Source organism: Drosophila persimilis, unplaced genomic scaffold (assembly GCF_003286085.1).
Source record: "Drosophila persimilis strain 14011-0111.01,24,50 unplaced genomic scaffold, DperRS2 tig00000002-arrow-pilon, whole genome shotgun sequence".
In the NCBI taxonomy this organism is placed as follows: domain Eukaryota; kingdom Metazoa; phylum Arthropoda; class Insecta; order Diptera; family Drosophilidae; genus Drosophila; species Drosophila persimilis.
Window position 1 is genome coordinate 695,552 of NW_020825289.1, and position 15,474 is coordinate 711,025.

Here is a 15,474-nt window from a genome sequence, read left to right on the forward strand (position 1 = left end):
AATTGTGGCCAGGGCATTTGGTGGTGAAGGAGTTCAAGGCTAAGAAGAAAAATAGGCCCGTCATAACACTTACAAATCATCCCAATGTGCCATCCTCATCTTCCCGTCCTGCTTCCACCCTTCCAAAAAACGAACTTCTCTTAGTAACCTCTTAGTAACCTATCAGAATGTAAGAGGCTTGCGTAGTAAGCTCAGCATTCTTTTCCGGGATAGTGTTGCATTCGCTTCCCACGTTATTGTGTTTACTGAAACCTGGTTAAAGCCGGACATTCTTAGTTCCGAGGTTTTGGCAGGTCGGTACACCACTTTTATAAAGGACCGTTCGTCTCGACGTGCAGGAGGGGTTCTAATTGCAGTGGACTCTTACGTCACGTCAGAACACGTCACAGTCCAAGTTCAACAGGAACTGGAATTCCTGTGTGTAAAACTGATTCTTCCCGCTTTCGCTATATTCATTACTTGCTCGTATATCCCACCTTCTTCGGATATTTCAATTTATGAGCAGCACTTGTCCGCTTTAACCGCTGTTGCTTCCTCGCTATCTGATAAAGATCGTATGATAGTTCTTGGTGACTTCAACTTGCCAGGAACTGTTTGGTCTTCGGTAAACGAGTCTAGTATCCTAGTGCCCATGTCACGACATGACTTTGTTGACGGCTTGCTTGACCTGTCCCTGTCTCAAGTCAATCATGTGAAAAATTCCTTAGGTCGATTGCTTGATCTATGCTTTGTATCGGATCCGACCATAGTGTTGTTAACCCGAGCCCTTCCGCTCTCTATACCTGAAGACGCCTGCCACCCTACTTTCGAGGTGTCGCTAGACATAGGACCAACTGTATTGGATCGGTCGAGTAGACTACCTGAACGTGTCCGCTGCTTTCGTAAAGCCGAGTTTGCGAAGCTTAATAACCTAATTAGGGATTTTGATTGGTCCACTTTGTACTTGTGCACTGATGTCACAAAAGGCACAAACATTTTTTACAATGCTCTTGGCACATTTTTTGATTCTTGTGTCCCGCTTTCTTGTCCGATTAGATCTGGAAAACCCCCTTAGTTTACCAAAGCGTTATCCAGGCTAGAAAACCTTAAAATCAAGACTTTATAAAAAATTTCAAGAAGTGGGCTCTCCTACTTCTCACTCTCGTTATGTAAAAGCTCGGTCAAACTTTTCAGTTCTTACTGCTCAATGCTATAAGAACTACCTACCTCGTTGCAGGATACGTTTTTCTCAGGACCCTAAAAAGTTTTACTGCTTCGTAAACAGTAAGCGTAGAACGTCCGCACACCCATCCTCGCTATCATTTTGTAATACGTCGGCAAATAATGATCAGGCAATTGCCGATCTTTTTGCCCAGTTTTTCCAAACCACCTATTCTGAGGAACGCTACTCTGGTCAACCGTACCCATACGGATTACCGAGGTCGAACGGCATTTTCAGTCCCTTGTTAAATGAATATTCCCTACTTCATGATCTTCGACTAGTTAAGCCGGTGTTTTCACCGGGTCCAGACGGGGTTCCAGGTTGTGTACTCAGGTACTGCGCCGAGGCTCTGTGTGGACCCTTGCTTAAACTATTCACCCTGTCCATTGACTCCTCTTGCTTCCCCCCAATCTGGAATGAATCGTTTATAATTCCTCTCCATAAAAAAGGTAGCAAGTCTGATGCAAAAAATTATAGAGGTATAGCAAAGTTATCCGCTATTCCCAAAATGTTTGAGAAGATTTTAACTCCGCACTTGCGACATCTCTGCAAGTCACTTATATCTCCAACTCAGCATGGATTTATAAGGCGGCAATCAACCACCACGAACTTGTTAGAGTTTAACTCTTTCATTATTAAAGGCTTTCAAGGTAACTTACAGACGGATGTTATTTACACCGACTTTAGTAAAGCATTTGACTCTGTAAACCATTCCCTTTTAGCACATAAACTTGACCTTTTAGGGTTTCCGCCCAACCTCCTGAGATGGATTTCTAGCTATCTTTGTTCTAGGTCTCAAAGAGTCCTCTTCAAAAACTCCCTCTCTTTACCAGTAAAGGTTTCTTCGGGAGTACCACAGGGCAGCCATCTAGGCCCCTTACTCTTCACACTCTTTATTAATGACTTGCCTTCGATATTAACATACTCTCGAGTACTTACGTATTCGGATGATGTTAAAATCTGTGTCCAGTACAAGGACATTTCATTTCATTCTCGCTTGCAATCCGATCTCAATAGCTTTCAGTCATGGTGTTGTGCAAAGTTGTTACACCTTAATGCCTCGAAATGCAAAGTTATGACATTTCATCGTTCTAGCCCTTTGTTGGCTCCCTACACCCTATTTGGTGGTTCTCTTGAGAGAATTACCCTGGTGGATGATCTGGGTGTTATGTTAGACCCCAAGTTAAAGTTTTCCGAACACATTTCTACCATGGTAAATAAGGCCATGGGCGTGCTTGGGTTTATAAAGAGGTGGTCAAAGGAATTTGACAACCCCTATATAACAAAGACTCTCTATATCTCGCTTGTTCGTCCGATCTTAGAATACGGCTCCTGTGTATTGTGCCCTCAGTACAAAGTACACCAGGACCGTATAGAATCAGTACAGAAAAACTTTTTACTCTTTGCTCTGCGGGGCCTTAACTGGGATGCGGGTGTAAGACTCCCATCTTACTCTAATAGACTACTATTAGTAAACCTCCCATCCTTAGTTAAAGGTAGAAAAATGCTTGGTGTGATATTTATGCACAACTTGATCAGGGGTGACATAAGACAGCCCTGATCTGTTGAGCCGCATATACTTCACAATTCCTATTAGACAGACTAGAAATTTTATACCGTTGTTCCTTCCACTTTGTAGATCGAATTATTCCTTGCATGAACCGTTTAGGGTCTTATGCTCGGATTATAATTCCTTCTACCATATTATATCCAACACTAATTCTCTTCCTCTTATTAAATCATTAACCCTTACACACCTTTCTATTAATTAGTAACTGTAGTGATATTTGTATTTTGATTGCATGCTTAGTTTCTTAATAAGTTTAGTGCTAATTTTCCTCGAATGTTAGTCTAATAGCTATCTTTCTTGCATGTTCGTGTTTGGTTGGGCTACGCACCACGCGTCATGCGGCAGCGCCCCTCGGTCGGTTGGGCGGGAGGAGGGCTGCGTTTTGCCTGGGATCCCCGCGTAACAGTCTTCTGCTGGTGTCACACGGGCCACTTGACGGTGCAGTAACTGCATCGCCTCTTGAAAGATGCAGTCATTGCATGTCAACGTCCAAATAAAAAAAAAAAAAGTGCGCCTTTGCAAACCTGTCATCTCCAAAAATTTTGGACAGCCATACAGAATGTGTTCTGTCGAATGGCATTTGGTGCAGTTGCTGCCTTCAACTGCCACCATCGAGTGTGTGATTCTTTTTGATTTGTCCCCGTAAGTTACTGTTTTCCCTTCAGACGCAGGCTCCCCTTTGCTTATTTCCAATTCCTCGCAACAAGCATCCAAGAACTTGAAGAAGTCGTCGAGAGTGGGTGAGTCTTTATCCAAACTGCGTTCAATCCACCTGCGCCTCGTGTCGGCATCAAGTTTTTCCAGTGCTAGATATATAATCCAACAGTCGCGTCCCGTTTGATTTACGGCGTCCAGACCACGTACAATTTCGTTTGCACCGTCGGACACTTTACGCCAAATCGCCGACTCAATTTTAGTAGTTGTGGGCAACCTCATAAATTGTTTCAAAAACGAGTTTACGATATGCCTCGGCCGATTGTACCTTTCCTTGAGACGCTCCCATGCAGTGTTGTAAGCAGTGTCCGTGATCGCCAAATGTCGTACCAAGTTGGCAGCCTCATCGATGTGTAGTGTTTTCAAATGATGAAACTTCTGTGTGTTCGTCAAATGCTGCTTGCTATGAATTGTACTTTCATAGATATTCTAAAATGCTGGCCACTCAGTGTAGCTGCCAGCGAACCGTTTGATTTGAATTTTTGGCAATTCGCTCTGTATAGCAGGCTGAGTAATGCGTCGTTGTTTAGATGAAGCTCTCTGCTGCCATCCCCATTGATCGTTGCAGTTGTAGTTGGTTGTACTAACCCCTTTTTCTCCAAAATCATTGCATGTGCCAATAGATACTTTTCCTCGTAGAATGCATTGTCTTCGTCTGGATCCCTATACCCATCCACGTGTTCGAGAAGGGCTCCCCAAGTTGCGAGAACTCTTTCCAAGCCGATTGGAGCAGTTCCATCCGTGAGGTGACCTCCGCCGTTGTAGTTGGTTCCTCCCGTTCAGCCCAATCCAATGCGCGTGTGATAATGGCCTTGAGTCTGCCACGAGCTTTTACCAATGCCTTTAATTGTTCCATTGTAAACAATTTTCAATGAACACCAAAGCACACAAAACTGTTGAAGAATCCGGGTCGAAGGACCAAAGAATGTTCGCGAATAATCTGCTCGACGGATTTGATTTTAGTGGACTGTATTTATTTGGTTCTTGTCCAGTTCGATGTCTATTTGGTACTGAAAAATGCCGTCGCAGCGGCGGTAAGAATATGTGTGTATACAAATTTTCGTCTCTTCCATTCTCTTCTTGTTCTCTTTTGGCGATGGTTCTTCGCTTAGCGATGGACTTGTTATACGTTCCTCAACACACAGGTTTCATGGTCGGTTTTGCCCATGGCAAAATATGAGTTCAAGGATCTCTGAGTCTCTGAGATTTGTGGTTGCCCCAGATTTTCGTCCTTTGCGGGGGCGGAATGGGGTGCGGCGAAATTTTGACACAAAACGGTCAAGGTCCGATATCACAGGAGTGTGGATACCAAATTTGGTTGCTCTAGCTCTTAGGGGTTGAAAAATTAGAAGAGTTTTTCTAATCAGTTACCGAAAACTTTGGGTGGCTGTAATTTAAATTATTTATTTGGCGGGGCGAAAAACTTGATACGCTCGATCTATTTCAAGGTTGGCGAACAACTATATTTTCTTCACAATTCAAATCTCTTACTCTAGCTATCCTACGGTGGCAAAGCGGGGCGAATTCGCCAAGAGCGAGAGAGCGAGCTTTTATTGCGCTCCCGCTTTGCCCTAGCCTAACTTACACTAGACTTCATAATTCATAATTCATAATTCCATCTATAACTAATAATTGTGGCCATGGATGGAAGGTCACGCAACACCGGCCCCGTTGAACGCCTGCATCGGCTTCAACACATTGGGAGCGGCGCTAATTTGTGTATGGGCCGCCGAAAAACCGCTCCAGTGCTAGTCCTTATTTCGACGACCCTGACCATGCCGTCCTCTCCTGCGTGCGTGGCTATGACCCTCCCTACGAGCCACTCCTGAGGCGGCAGATTGTCCTCGGCCACGATGACGAGGTCTCCTTCCTCGAGGTTCGGTTGCTGCTGGTGCCATTTGCCCCGAATTTGCAGCCCCAGGACATATTCGCGGGACCATCGCTGCCAAAACGCTTGCCTGACTGACGAGACAAGTCGCCATCGCCGCAAGCAACTGAGACTCTCCTGGTCCGGAGTCCGCAGTGCTGGGGGGGCGATGAGCGACCCGCCTGTCAGCAGGTGCCCGGGTGTTAGGGCCTCGCCGTCGCTTGGATCTTGGCTGATGGCTCCCAGCGGCCTCGAGTTCATTATGGCCTCGATGCCGACGAGGACTGTGGCGAGCTCTTCGGCGGTTAGGAGCGCGCTGCCTACCGCCCGTAGGAGTAGGCTCTTGGCAGTTTTTACACCTGCCTCCCATAGCCCTCCCATGTGAGGAGCTCGCGGCGGTATGAACGCAAATTCGCATCCGTTTTTTGACGCAAAGTCGCGAATTGCGTCTCCCTGCTCCTTGAGCCTGATCCGCAGAGCGCTGAGATGGCGGCTCGCTCCGACGAAGTTCGTCCCGTTGTCGCAATGAACGACTTGGGGATATCCTCGGCGCCCGACGAACCTTTGAAAAGCCAACAAAAAACAATCAGTGGTTAGATCGGAAACTATTTCTAGGTGAACCGCCTTGGACGCAAAACAAACAAAAAGCGCAATGTATGACTTGTATGGGGGCCTTCCGCGAATTTTCAATGTCGTGTGCACTGGTCCACAAAAATCAACGCCGCAAATTGAAAATGGGCGGAGAGCACGGAGTCGATCTGCGGGTAAATTCCCCATGAGTTGCGTCAGCAATCGAGGCTTGCATTTAAAACAGCGCATACAGGATCGAACTGTCTGACGGCAGACTTCCTGAGCGTTCACTATCCACACGCTCTGTCGAAGGATGCTCACAAGTGCTCGTGGGCCGACATGAAAATTCGAATGGTGCAGATGACGAATATAGCTTCGCACGAATTGCGAGCGCTTAGTCAAAAGCAGAGGAAACTTGGCATCGTATGATATAGGAGCTTTAGCTAGTCGCCCCCCCACTCGCAACAACGAAAAGTTACACCAAGTCCCTGTGTCTTCATGGATGAATGGGTTCAACCGCTGAAGACTAGGACCAATTGTAGATCCTTTCCTAACCTTTTCGATTTCTCCTTGATACTCGTGATGCTGGACGATTTCGACAATTTTATAAAAGGCTTCATTGTATTCGGTCGGTGAGATAGTTTTTTCGAATTTTAGGCTTGGGTCTTTACATTTTCTTATAAAGCGGAACACATACACGAACACTCTAAGCAGTTTGAGATGTGACGAGAATCCCTCGATGACATCTAACAGCTCCGAACTTCGCACAGCCGCGGTCAGCCCGACCGCAGTCTTCCTCTTTTCCAGCTGAAGATCATCGGAGTGTTCGAAATGAGCGTTCTTGGGCCAGTTTTCTTCTTCCTCTTTCAGAAATGATGGTCCTTCGAACCAAATTGACTGAACGATTTCGTCGACGTCACAACCTCTTGAGACAATATCTGCTGGGTTCTGTTTCGTGGGTACATGCCGCCACGTAGCATCATCTGACCACTCTTGAATCTCAGCCACTCTATTTGAAACGAAAGTCGACAGCGACGATGGATGAGACCGGATCCAATGGAGAGTTACCTCTGAATCCGACCAATAAACGACTCGTTCAATGGGCACGTTTAATAGGGGCTTGATTCTGTGACAGAGATCTGCGAGAAGGTGAGCGGCACATAACTCAAGCCTTGGGAGCGTTTTGGTCTTGAGCGGCGCTACTTTGGATTTCGAAGTCAACAATGATACTTTTAAACCTTCTGCAGTTCTGCTACGTATATAGACGCACGCTCCATACGCTCTCATGGAGGCGTCAGCAAAGGCATGTATTTGAACCGGTGACATCGGATCGGAATACACAAACCGAGATATGGATATGTCTTCCAATTGAGATAGTGTATTTTTCAACTTATTCCACGCTGTTTCCAAATGCAGCGGGATCGACTCATCCCAATCTAGTTTGTTAAGCCAAAGCTCCTGCAATAGGATCTTGCCTTTTATAACGATAGGACTTAATAAACCTAGGGGGTCAAACAACTTTGATGTCACCGATAGTATGTTCCGTTTTGTCGCTCGGAGACCCATAACTGAATTGTCAATTTTGAACTTAAAGGCATCGTCAGTAGGTAACCATGAGATTCCTAACGCCTTTGTCGACTCTGAATCCGAGATTGTTATGGGTTTGGCGGTGCTCTCAGATGCGGTGATCTCGGGTGAGTTTGAAAACCACTTAGTCAACTCAAACCCTGCGGTCTGAAGAACCTGAGACACTTCGGACTTAATTGCCCTTAGCTCCTCTACGCATGCAGCACCAGTCAACAAGTCATCGACGTAAAAGTCGGACCCAATAACGTTAGCAGCTCTAGGGAATGAGAGCTTCGCAGACTCACTCAACCTTTTCAAACACCGGATAGCTAAGAATGGGGCTGGTCCAGTCCCATAGGTTACAGTGTTGAGCTTGTATAATCTCAAGGATTCAGAAGGGTCTCTTCTCCACACTATGAGCTGAAACTGCCGATCCGCTTCGTTCACCATCACTTGGCGATACATCTTTTTAACATCAGCAGTCAGGGCAAACCTGTGCAGACGGAAACGGAGCAGTGTCGAGTATAATTCCTCTTGAATGGTAGGTCCCACCATCAGAATGTCATTTAAGGCCACCTGTGAGGACGTCTTGGACGAAGCATCGAACACGACTCGGAGCTTGGTAGACGTACTTTGGGGCCTCAGAACACACTGATGAGGGATTACGTAGTGTGGAGTAGACGGAATCGTATTGTCAGTAGGAGACATATGACCTAAGGAGAGGTACTCTTCCATGAATTCCAAGTACATTTTCTTCAACTCAGGGTCACGATGCAATCGTCTTTCAAGCGACAAAAACCGCCGTTTCGCAACCTCAAAGGAGTTTCCTAAACAATTTGGATCTGATTTAAACGGGAGCCTTACTTCGAACCGACCTGATGATAGTACCTGAGTCGTCTTACGATAGTGTTCTTCACATAGCTTGTGCTCAGGTGTGGCAATTTTCTTGGTAGATGGCATTTCTTCCAGTGACCAAAACTTTTTCAAGGTCCTATCGATGGATACTAGCAACTCTTCACTGCAACTCAAACTGTTTGTAATTTGAGGAGCAGAACTCCTGGAAACATATTTTCCCGACACAACCCAACCAAGAAGGGTTTTCTGAAGAGTTGGAAAGTCAGGACCTTGTTTAATTTGACCAACAGCTAATAATTCAAAGAACGATTCTGCTCCAATTAACATATCTATTCTTTGTGGCTTGTAGAAATAAGGGTCTGCCAGTGGTAGGTTCTCTGGGATTCGCCAGTCAGTCACATTCACTGACTGGTCAGGGTGATAACCTGAAATTGATTTCAGGATCCAAAAATCAAAGGAGAACTCACTACCATTTATTCGCGACTTCACCACTGTGTGTATTTTATCCTTTACTTGGGAATTAGATTCACCAATTCCAAGCAAGTTAATACAGGACTCCTCTCTACGGATCTGTAAGCGATTAGCGAGGTCCTCGGTAATGAAATTTGTTTGTGATCCAGAGTCGAGCAGAGCTCTGGCCAGAATGTGTTCACCGCTCTTATTTCGGACGCTTACGATCGACGTAGCCAGAATTACCCTGTCCAACGCTGTCGCATGCAAAACATGTGACGTGGAAGGTTGATTCTGATTTGATGGAGGAGAAGGACTCTCTTGGGGTGGTGGCAACGCGAGACTATTAGCCGACACTGTGTATCGATGCAATAATGTATGATGTGAGCGGCTGCACACTCGACATTTATTGGCTTTGCATTTTACAACAGCGTGGCCTTTTCGCAGACAATTAATGCATAGGGATGCCGACTTAGCAAACTCAAACCTTTGCATCACCGAGAGACGCGAAAATGAAGGGCAATTTGACACTACATGGTCTCCTGAATTGCAGTAGCTACAAGTTTGCTGAGTTCTACTGTTGGTGGAAGTGGAAGAACAAGCAAATGAACTGCGATTATGTTGCTTGCTTGGCATGACTTTGTCTTGCCTTGGCTTGGTCGATTCTTCAGCAGACAGATGCTGGTATCGACGATTCAAGACTTTCTCAAAGTCGGACCAAAGCGGCAACTTCTCATAAGTAAGCTGTTCATCCCACTTTTGTTTCGTCACTGGGTCGACTCTGTTTAAAACGAGATGAATGAGCATTGCATTCGAAATTGTTGTATCATCTCCGATCGACAGTAACGATCCGTAAATCGACGAAACAGTATCGATTAGAGTTCTTAGAGATGATGCAGATTGATGCGACATTCTCGGCAGATTGAACAATGTGGAAATATTATTCGTGAAAATCAAATAATCGTTGTCATACACTCGTTTTAGGCCAGCCATGGCCTTTTCATAATTTGCCTCGGTGACTTGGAACGCCTTTATTGTTCCTAATGCTTCATCAGAGAGGCACGAAATCAAATGATTAAATTTTTCGATCACCGGTATGCTGTTGTCGCTATGGACTAGTCTTTCAAAAAGGCTAATGAAATTTTTGAATTCCGAGTGTTTACCACTAAATTTGGGTAATGCCAATTTCGGAAGTCTAGCATGAGTTGGGGCTGAAGAAGACACTGGCTTCGTCTCGCTTGCTGCATCAAAGGCGGCGATAAGCGACATTATCTTTCCTTTGGTGACAATTATCAGCTCTTCCAACTCGGCTGCATATGCATCATCACCTGTTATATCCTCGATTTGCTCCTGCAAATGGTTAGCCTTTTCAATTGAAGCATTCAAACAATCTAATCTACATTGTAATTCCGGTAATTGCAAAGGAATCGACCCTTGATCTAATCGATCCTCTAAGCGGCGAATGCTTTTTACTCTACTTTTGAGCTTAATCTTTAAGTCTTCAAGAGTGGGTTTACTTTTTTCTGCCATAATGGCTGTGTTTTTATTTATATATTTATTATTAATATTTTTTTTTTTTTTTTTTAATTTTAAATTTTTGAACGAGAACGATAATCGAAAACGAATTTTAATTGAATGTCGATGCACGAGGTATCAAGGGAAAGAGTTGTTGCAAGTAACAGCCGAAAACAATATACCCGTTAGATACAGGGTAGCGCGTCACTTGGCAAGTAACAGCCGAAAACAATATACCCGTTGGATGTAGGGTAGCACGTCACTTGGCGCACCGTTAAGCTCAAGAGCGGCAACGAAAATTCTCCCAACAAATACAACGCAAGCAGCAGTGGAGAAGCGAAAGCGAAAACGAAATAATGCACCGGTGCTGCTGCTTGTATGTATGTGTGGATATTTTCTATACGCCGTGGCTTGGGTGAACGAACGAACAAACTTTGTTCTAACGACGAGAAAGGTAGAACAAAATAAAATGGGGGGGGGGGGGGGGGGGGGGCGTTGACAGTGATTGCAGTAAACGAAAGATGTATGTATGTATGTACATATGTATAACTGTTGCGGCCAAATAGCGGTTCACATATGTATGTCTGTTTGGGTCGATATGTATGTATGTATTTATGTTTTTAGTTATATTTATGCAATTAATAACAAAATGCATGCAATCAAGCTCTACTATATATGTATCATACGTCTGTGCCTAGAATTGAAGGCGATGTGCAATGTATTCAGCACAAGACACCTCAAAGAAAGATCTGAATGTCTTTAGCTCAGCCTTCAATTTTCTGCACAAATACCTCTGATTCCTCTTTTGGATTTTTGAATCCAACTGCTACTTTCCTGTCTTTTTCGCAGGGCATCCCTCGGCGGTAGCAGAATTGCACAAAAATTATTGTTGGCGCGACCGACGCGATGATATTTTACAAAAATTGATTGCCGATTGCACACACACACGACGCGGGCAACGAATATGTTTGCATATGTATACTGCAATTTCTTGTGTCACTGTCACTTGTTTTTTGTTGCCTATAATTCACTTTACAGTCCACCCGGGGGCGCCATGAAAAATTAGAAGAGTTTTTCTAATCAGTTACCGAAAACTTTGGGTGGCTGTAATTTAAATTATTTATTTGGCGGGGCGAAAAACTTGATACGCTCGATCTATTTCAAGGTTGGCGAACAACTATATTTTCTTCACAATTCAAATCTCTTACTCTAGCTATCCTACGGTGGCAAAGCGGGGCGAATTCGCCAAGAGCGAGAGAGCGAGCTTTTATTGCGCTCCCGCTTTGCCCTAGCCTAACTTACACTAGACTTCATAATTCATAATTCATAATTCATAATTCCATCTATAACTAATAATTGTGGCCATGGATGGAAGGTCACGCAACAGGGGTTCTGAGACCTTTGAACTCATATTTTGCAATTGGCAAAACCGACTGTTTGTACACGGAGCGTTTTCCGCATTAATGTTAATTCACGGATGGGGGTGTGTTAGTTTTTTTCTGCAAACGAATCAAAGTCTATACAAGAAAGAGAAAAGTCGATCGATCCAATTGAGTATTAGGGAATAACTATTTATTACAAATCTTAGTGCTTGAGTACTGGGCATAAGAGAGAGAATACAGTGGTGAATTTAGTACAATTATGGTGAGAGGAAATACAAAAAGTGAGCGTAGGCTCTCTATTTTACGAGGGTCATTTGAATACTTGTTCCTTAAAGGAGTTTGACCGAACATCCCGGCCCCGTTGAAAGGACTGCTTTCAAACCACCGGAAGAATTGCCAACTTGTGTATTGGCCTGCAACATGTTCCATTTGCAGTGCGGAGGTGCACCACCCGTACAAGTCCATCCTTCCCAAGCACAGTAAACTGCACTCGGCCTAGTTTCCAGCGTAGCGGTGGCAGGTTGTCTTCATGGATGATGACCAACGTGCCCTCGGTGAGGTTCGTTGAGGGTGCTGTCCACTTCGTGCGCGATCGCAATTCGTTGACGTAGTCAGCAGACCATTGCTTCCAAAACCGTTGCTTGACGACCGTAATCGCATCGCAGCGGTCCATACTTGACAGCTTGATATTCTCGAGGGACCTTTCAGGTAGTGATCGCAATGATTCGCCAACCAAGAGATGACCAGCCGTGAGAGTGCTATAGTCATTTGGGTCTGACGAAAGCGGCGATAGCGCTTGGCCAGCGTACGATTTAACAGCCCCTTTGCACTCTTGACTGCCGCTTCCCAAAGGCCTCCGAAATGAGGTGCCCTGAGGGGAATAAAATGGAAATTAATAAAGTCAGATGCGCAAAATTTATAGATTTCATAAACTTTTTTAGTTCCTGCAGTTGATTCGATGCCCCTACAAAGTTAGTGGCATTATCGCAGAAGATGTCTGTCGGCAGCTTGCGACGACCTCCCATCCGTTTCAATGCGTTTAAGAACGCCTTTGTTGACAAATCAGAGACTACTTCGATGTGAACGGCCTTGGTGAGAAGGCAAACGAACACGGCTATGTATGCTTTTGTAGGTCCCTTTCCTCGAATGCGTAGATATGTGTTGATGGGTCCACAAAAGTCAACTCCACAGCGTTCAAAGGGTAGAGCCGGAGCGAGTCGCGTAGGCGGTAATGAGCCCATGAGTTGTTGTAGCAGCTTCGGTCTGTAGCGAACGCAGTGTACACAGGAGCGAATAATTCTACGTGCCAAGTCTCTGGCGTTAACGATCCAATACTCCAAACGAATGAGAGTGACTAGGGCTTTAGGTCCAGCGTGATAGTTCCGAAGATGCAAATGGCGAATATAGTTCCATACAAATTTGGACTGACTAGGCAGCAGCAACGGATGTTTTTGACCGTCTTGTAGGTCTGAGTATTCCAAACGTCCACCAACCTTGATAAGTTCGAATCCGTTCACGACTTCTAAAAAGGGAGTAAGAAACTTTAAGCTGCTTTTTAATGGTTTTTTCTTCTGAAGTAAACGGATGTCCTTTACAAAATGAGTTTGTTGAATGTTCCAAATAAGGCAATGTGAAGCAAAACGAAGTTCATCTGGCGTCGGTGAGGTTGTGGTAAACGTCGATTGCTTCCGACATCTCCTTATGAACCTAATCATCCAAGCAATGAGACGCAGACTGTGAGTGTACGAGCTGATATTATCGATGATGTTGAGGATATTATTTGTCTCGTGTACGGCAGCAAACAAACTTTTCCGATTCTCCGAGTTAACCACGTCCATGTCAATATCAAGTTTTCCACCAGTGGCGGGCCAGTTTAGCGAATCGTCGACTAGAAACGTAGGACCCGAAAACCATGGATACTTAATCAACTCGCTCACGTTACAGCCTCGCGACAGAATATCAGCAGGGTTTTGATGTGTTGGCACATAGCGCCATTTTCCATCAGACGTTAAATCCTGAATGTCGGACACTCGATTTCCAACAAAGGTCGATAAGGTGACTGAGTGTTGTTGCAGCCAATGCAATACGAGCTGTGAGTCGCTGCAAAAATAAGATGTGATAGTGTGTTTACTGAATATGGCCTTGACCTTGTTATATAACTGAGAAAGTAGATGTGCACTGCATAGTTCAAGCTTCGGAAGAGACTGTTTCTTCACTGGTGCTACTCTTGACTTAGAAGTGAACAATTTCACTGTGACCTGTCCAAGCGAATTCTCCGTGCGCACATAAACACAGCAGCCGTATGCCCGAATCGATGCGTCGCAAAATCCATGTATTTGAATGCTCCTAGTATCAGGCAGCGAACAAAAACGAGTTACCGCTAGTGACGACAGTTAATTCAGCGATTCCAAACACTTGCTCCATGCGTGGCTTAAATTCTGGGGGACAGACTCGTCCCAGTCTAGTTTCAAAAGCCACAACTCCTGAAGAATGATCTTAGAGACAATGACTAACGGTGATAGCAGACCGATTGGATCGAATAGCGACGACGCAGTAGACAAAATTGTTCGTTTTGTGGTAGTGGGATAGACTTCCTTTGGATTAAATGTGAAACTAAATGCATCACTTCGTTGATGCCAAGTTACGCCGAGTGTGCTGCTGACTGAGTTTTCTGAAATGTTTAATTCCTTGGTAGATTCGTCTTCCATCACGCCTGGATGATTTGAATGCCCCAACCAAAGGTCATCAACATAAAATGCAGTTTTAACAGCAGCATTCCCTAATGGCCATGCATCCTTACAATCCTCAGCCAAGTAATGCAAACTACGAGTTGCGAGAAATGGGGCAGACGCAGTCCCATAAGTCACTGTATTGAGTTGGTAGGTTTGAAGATCCGTATTTGGAGATGCTCGCCACAAAATGTACTGGAATTTTCTATCCTTCTCACTCACAAGTACCTGCCTGTACATTTTTGTGACGTCGGAACCGCAGCAATTGCAAGTACAACTCATCCTGAATGGTAGGGCCGACTAAAAGTAGATCGTTAAGTGACCTTTGAGATGTTGTACGGCAAGAGGCGTCAAAGACAACTCTGAGCTTCGTCGAGGTACTGCTTGGTTTCAGAACGAAATGGTGGGGTATATAATAATGCGGTTCCTCCAAGTTAGGATTCAGTACAAGGGACATATGGCCGAGACTTGCATATTCCTGCATGAACGAGATATACTGCGAGCGAATTTCCGGTAGACGAGCGAGACGTCTCTCAATGGCAAAAAATCGAGCTCGAGCTGTATCGAAGGAACTTCCAAGACAAGTTAGATCTTCTTGGAATGGCAAGCGAACGCCAATCCGCCCACTGGCATCCTGATGTGTTGTGTCCCTGAAATGGTCCTCACAGCGACGATGATTTGGGAGAATTCTAGCGCTTGGATCGACAAATGAGTCCACTTTCCATAATTGCTGCAAATTCTTATCGATCGACTCTTCTACAGTCGCCAAGAACAATGGTGGCTGTCTGCTATGTTGGCGCTGGTACCTCCCAGCAACAACCCAACCAAAAAGAGTCTTCTGCAAAGTGGGAAAATTTGGACCAATGCGAATCTGGATAATAGCTAGAGCTCCATAGAAGGCTTCGGTTCCCAGTAACAGATCAATACGTTTCGTCCTATAGAATGATTCGTCAGCTGGTAGGTTCCAATTCGATATATCGATCTCCCTATCTGGCTGGTAGGCAATATGGGATGTAATTCCCAACTGTGAGCTGTAAGAGTGAGCTGATAGCCGG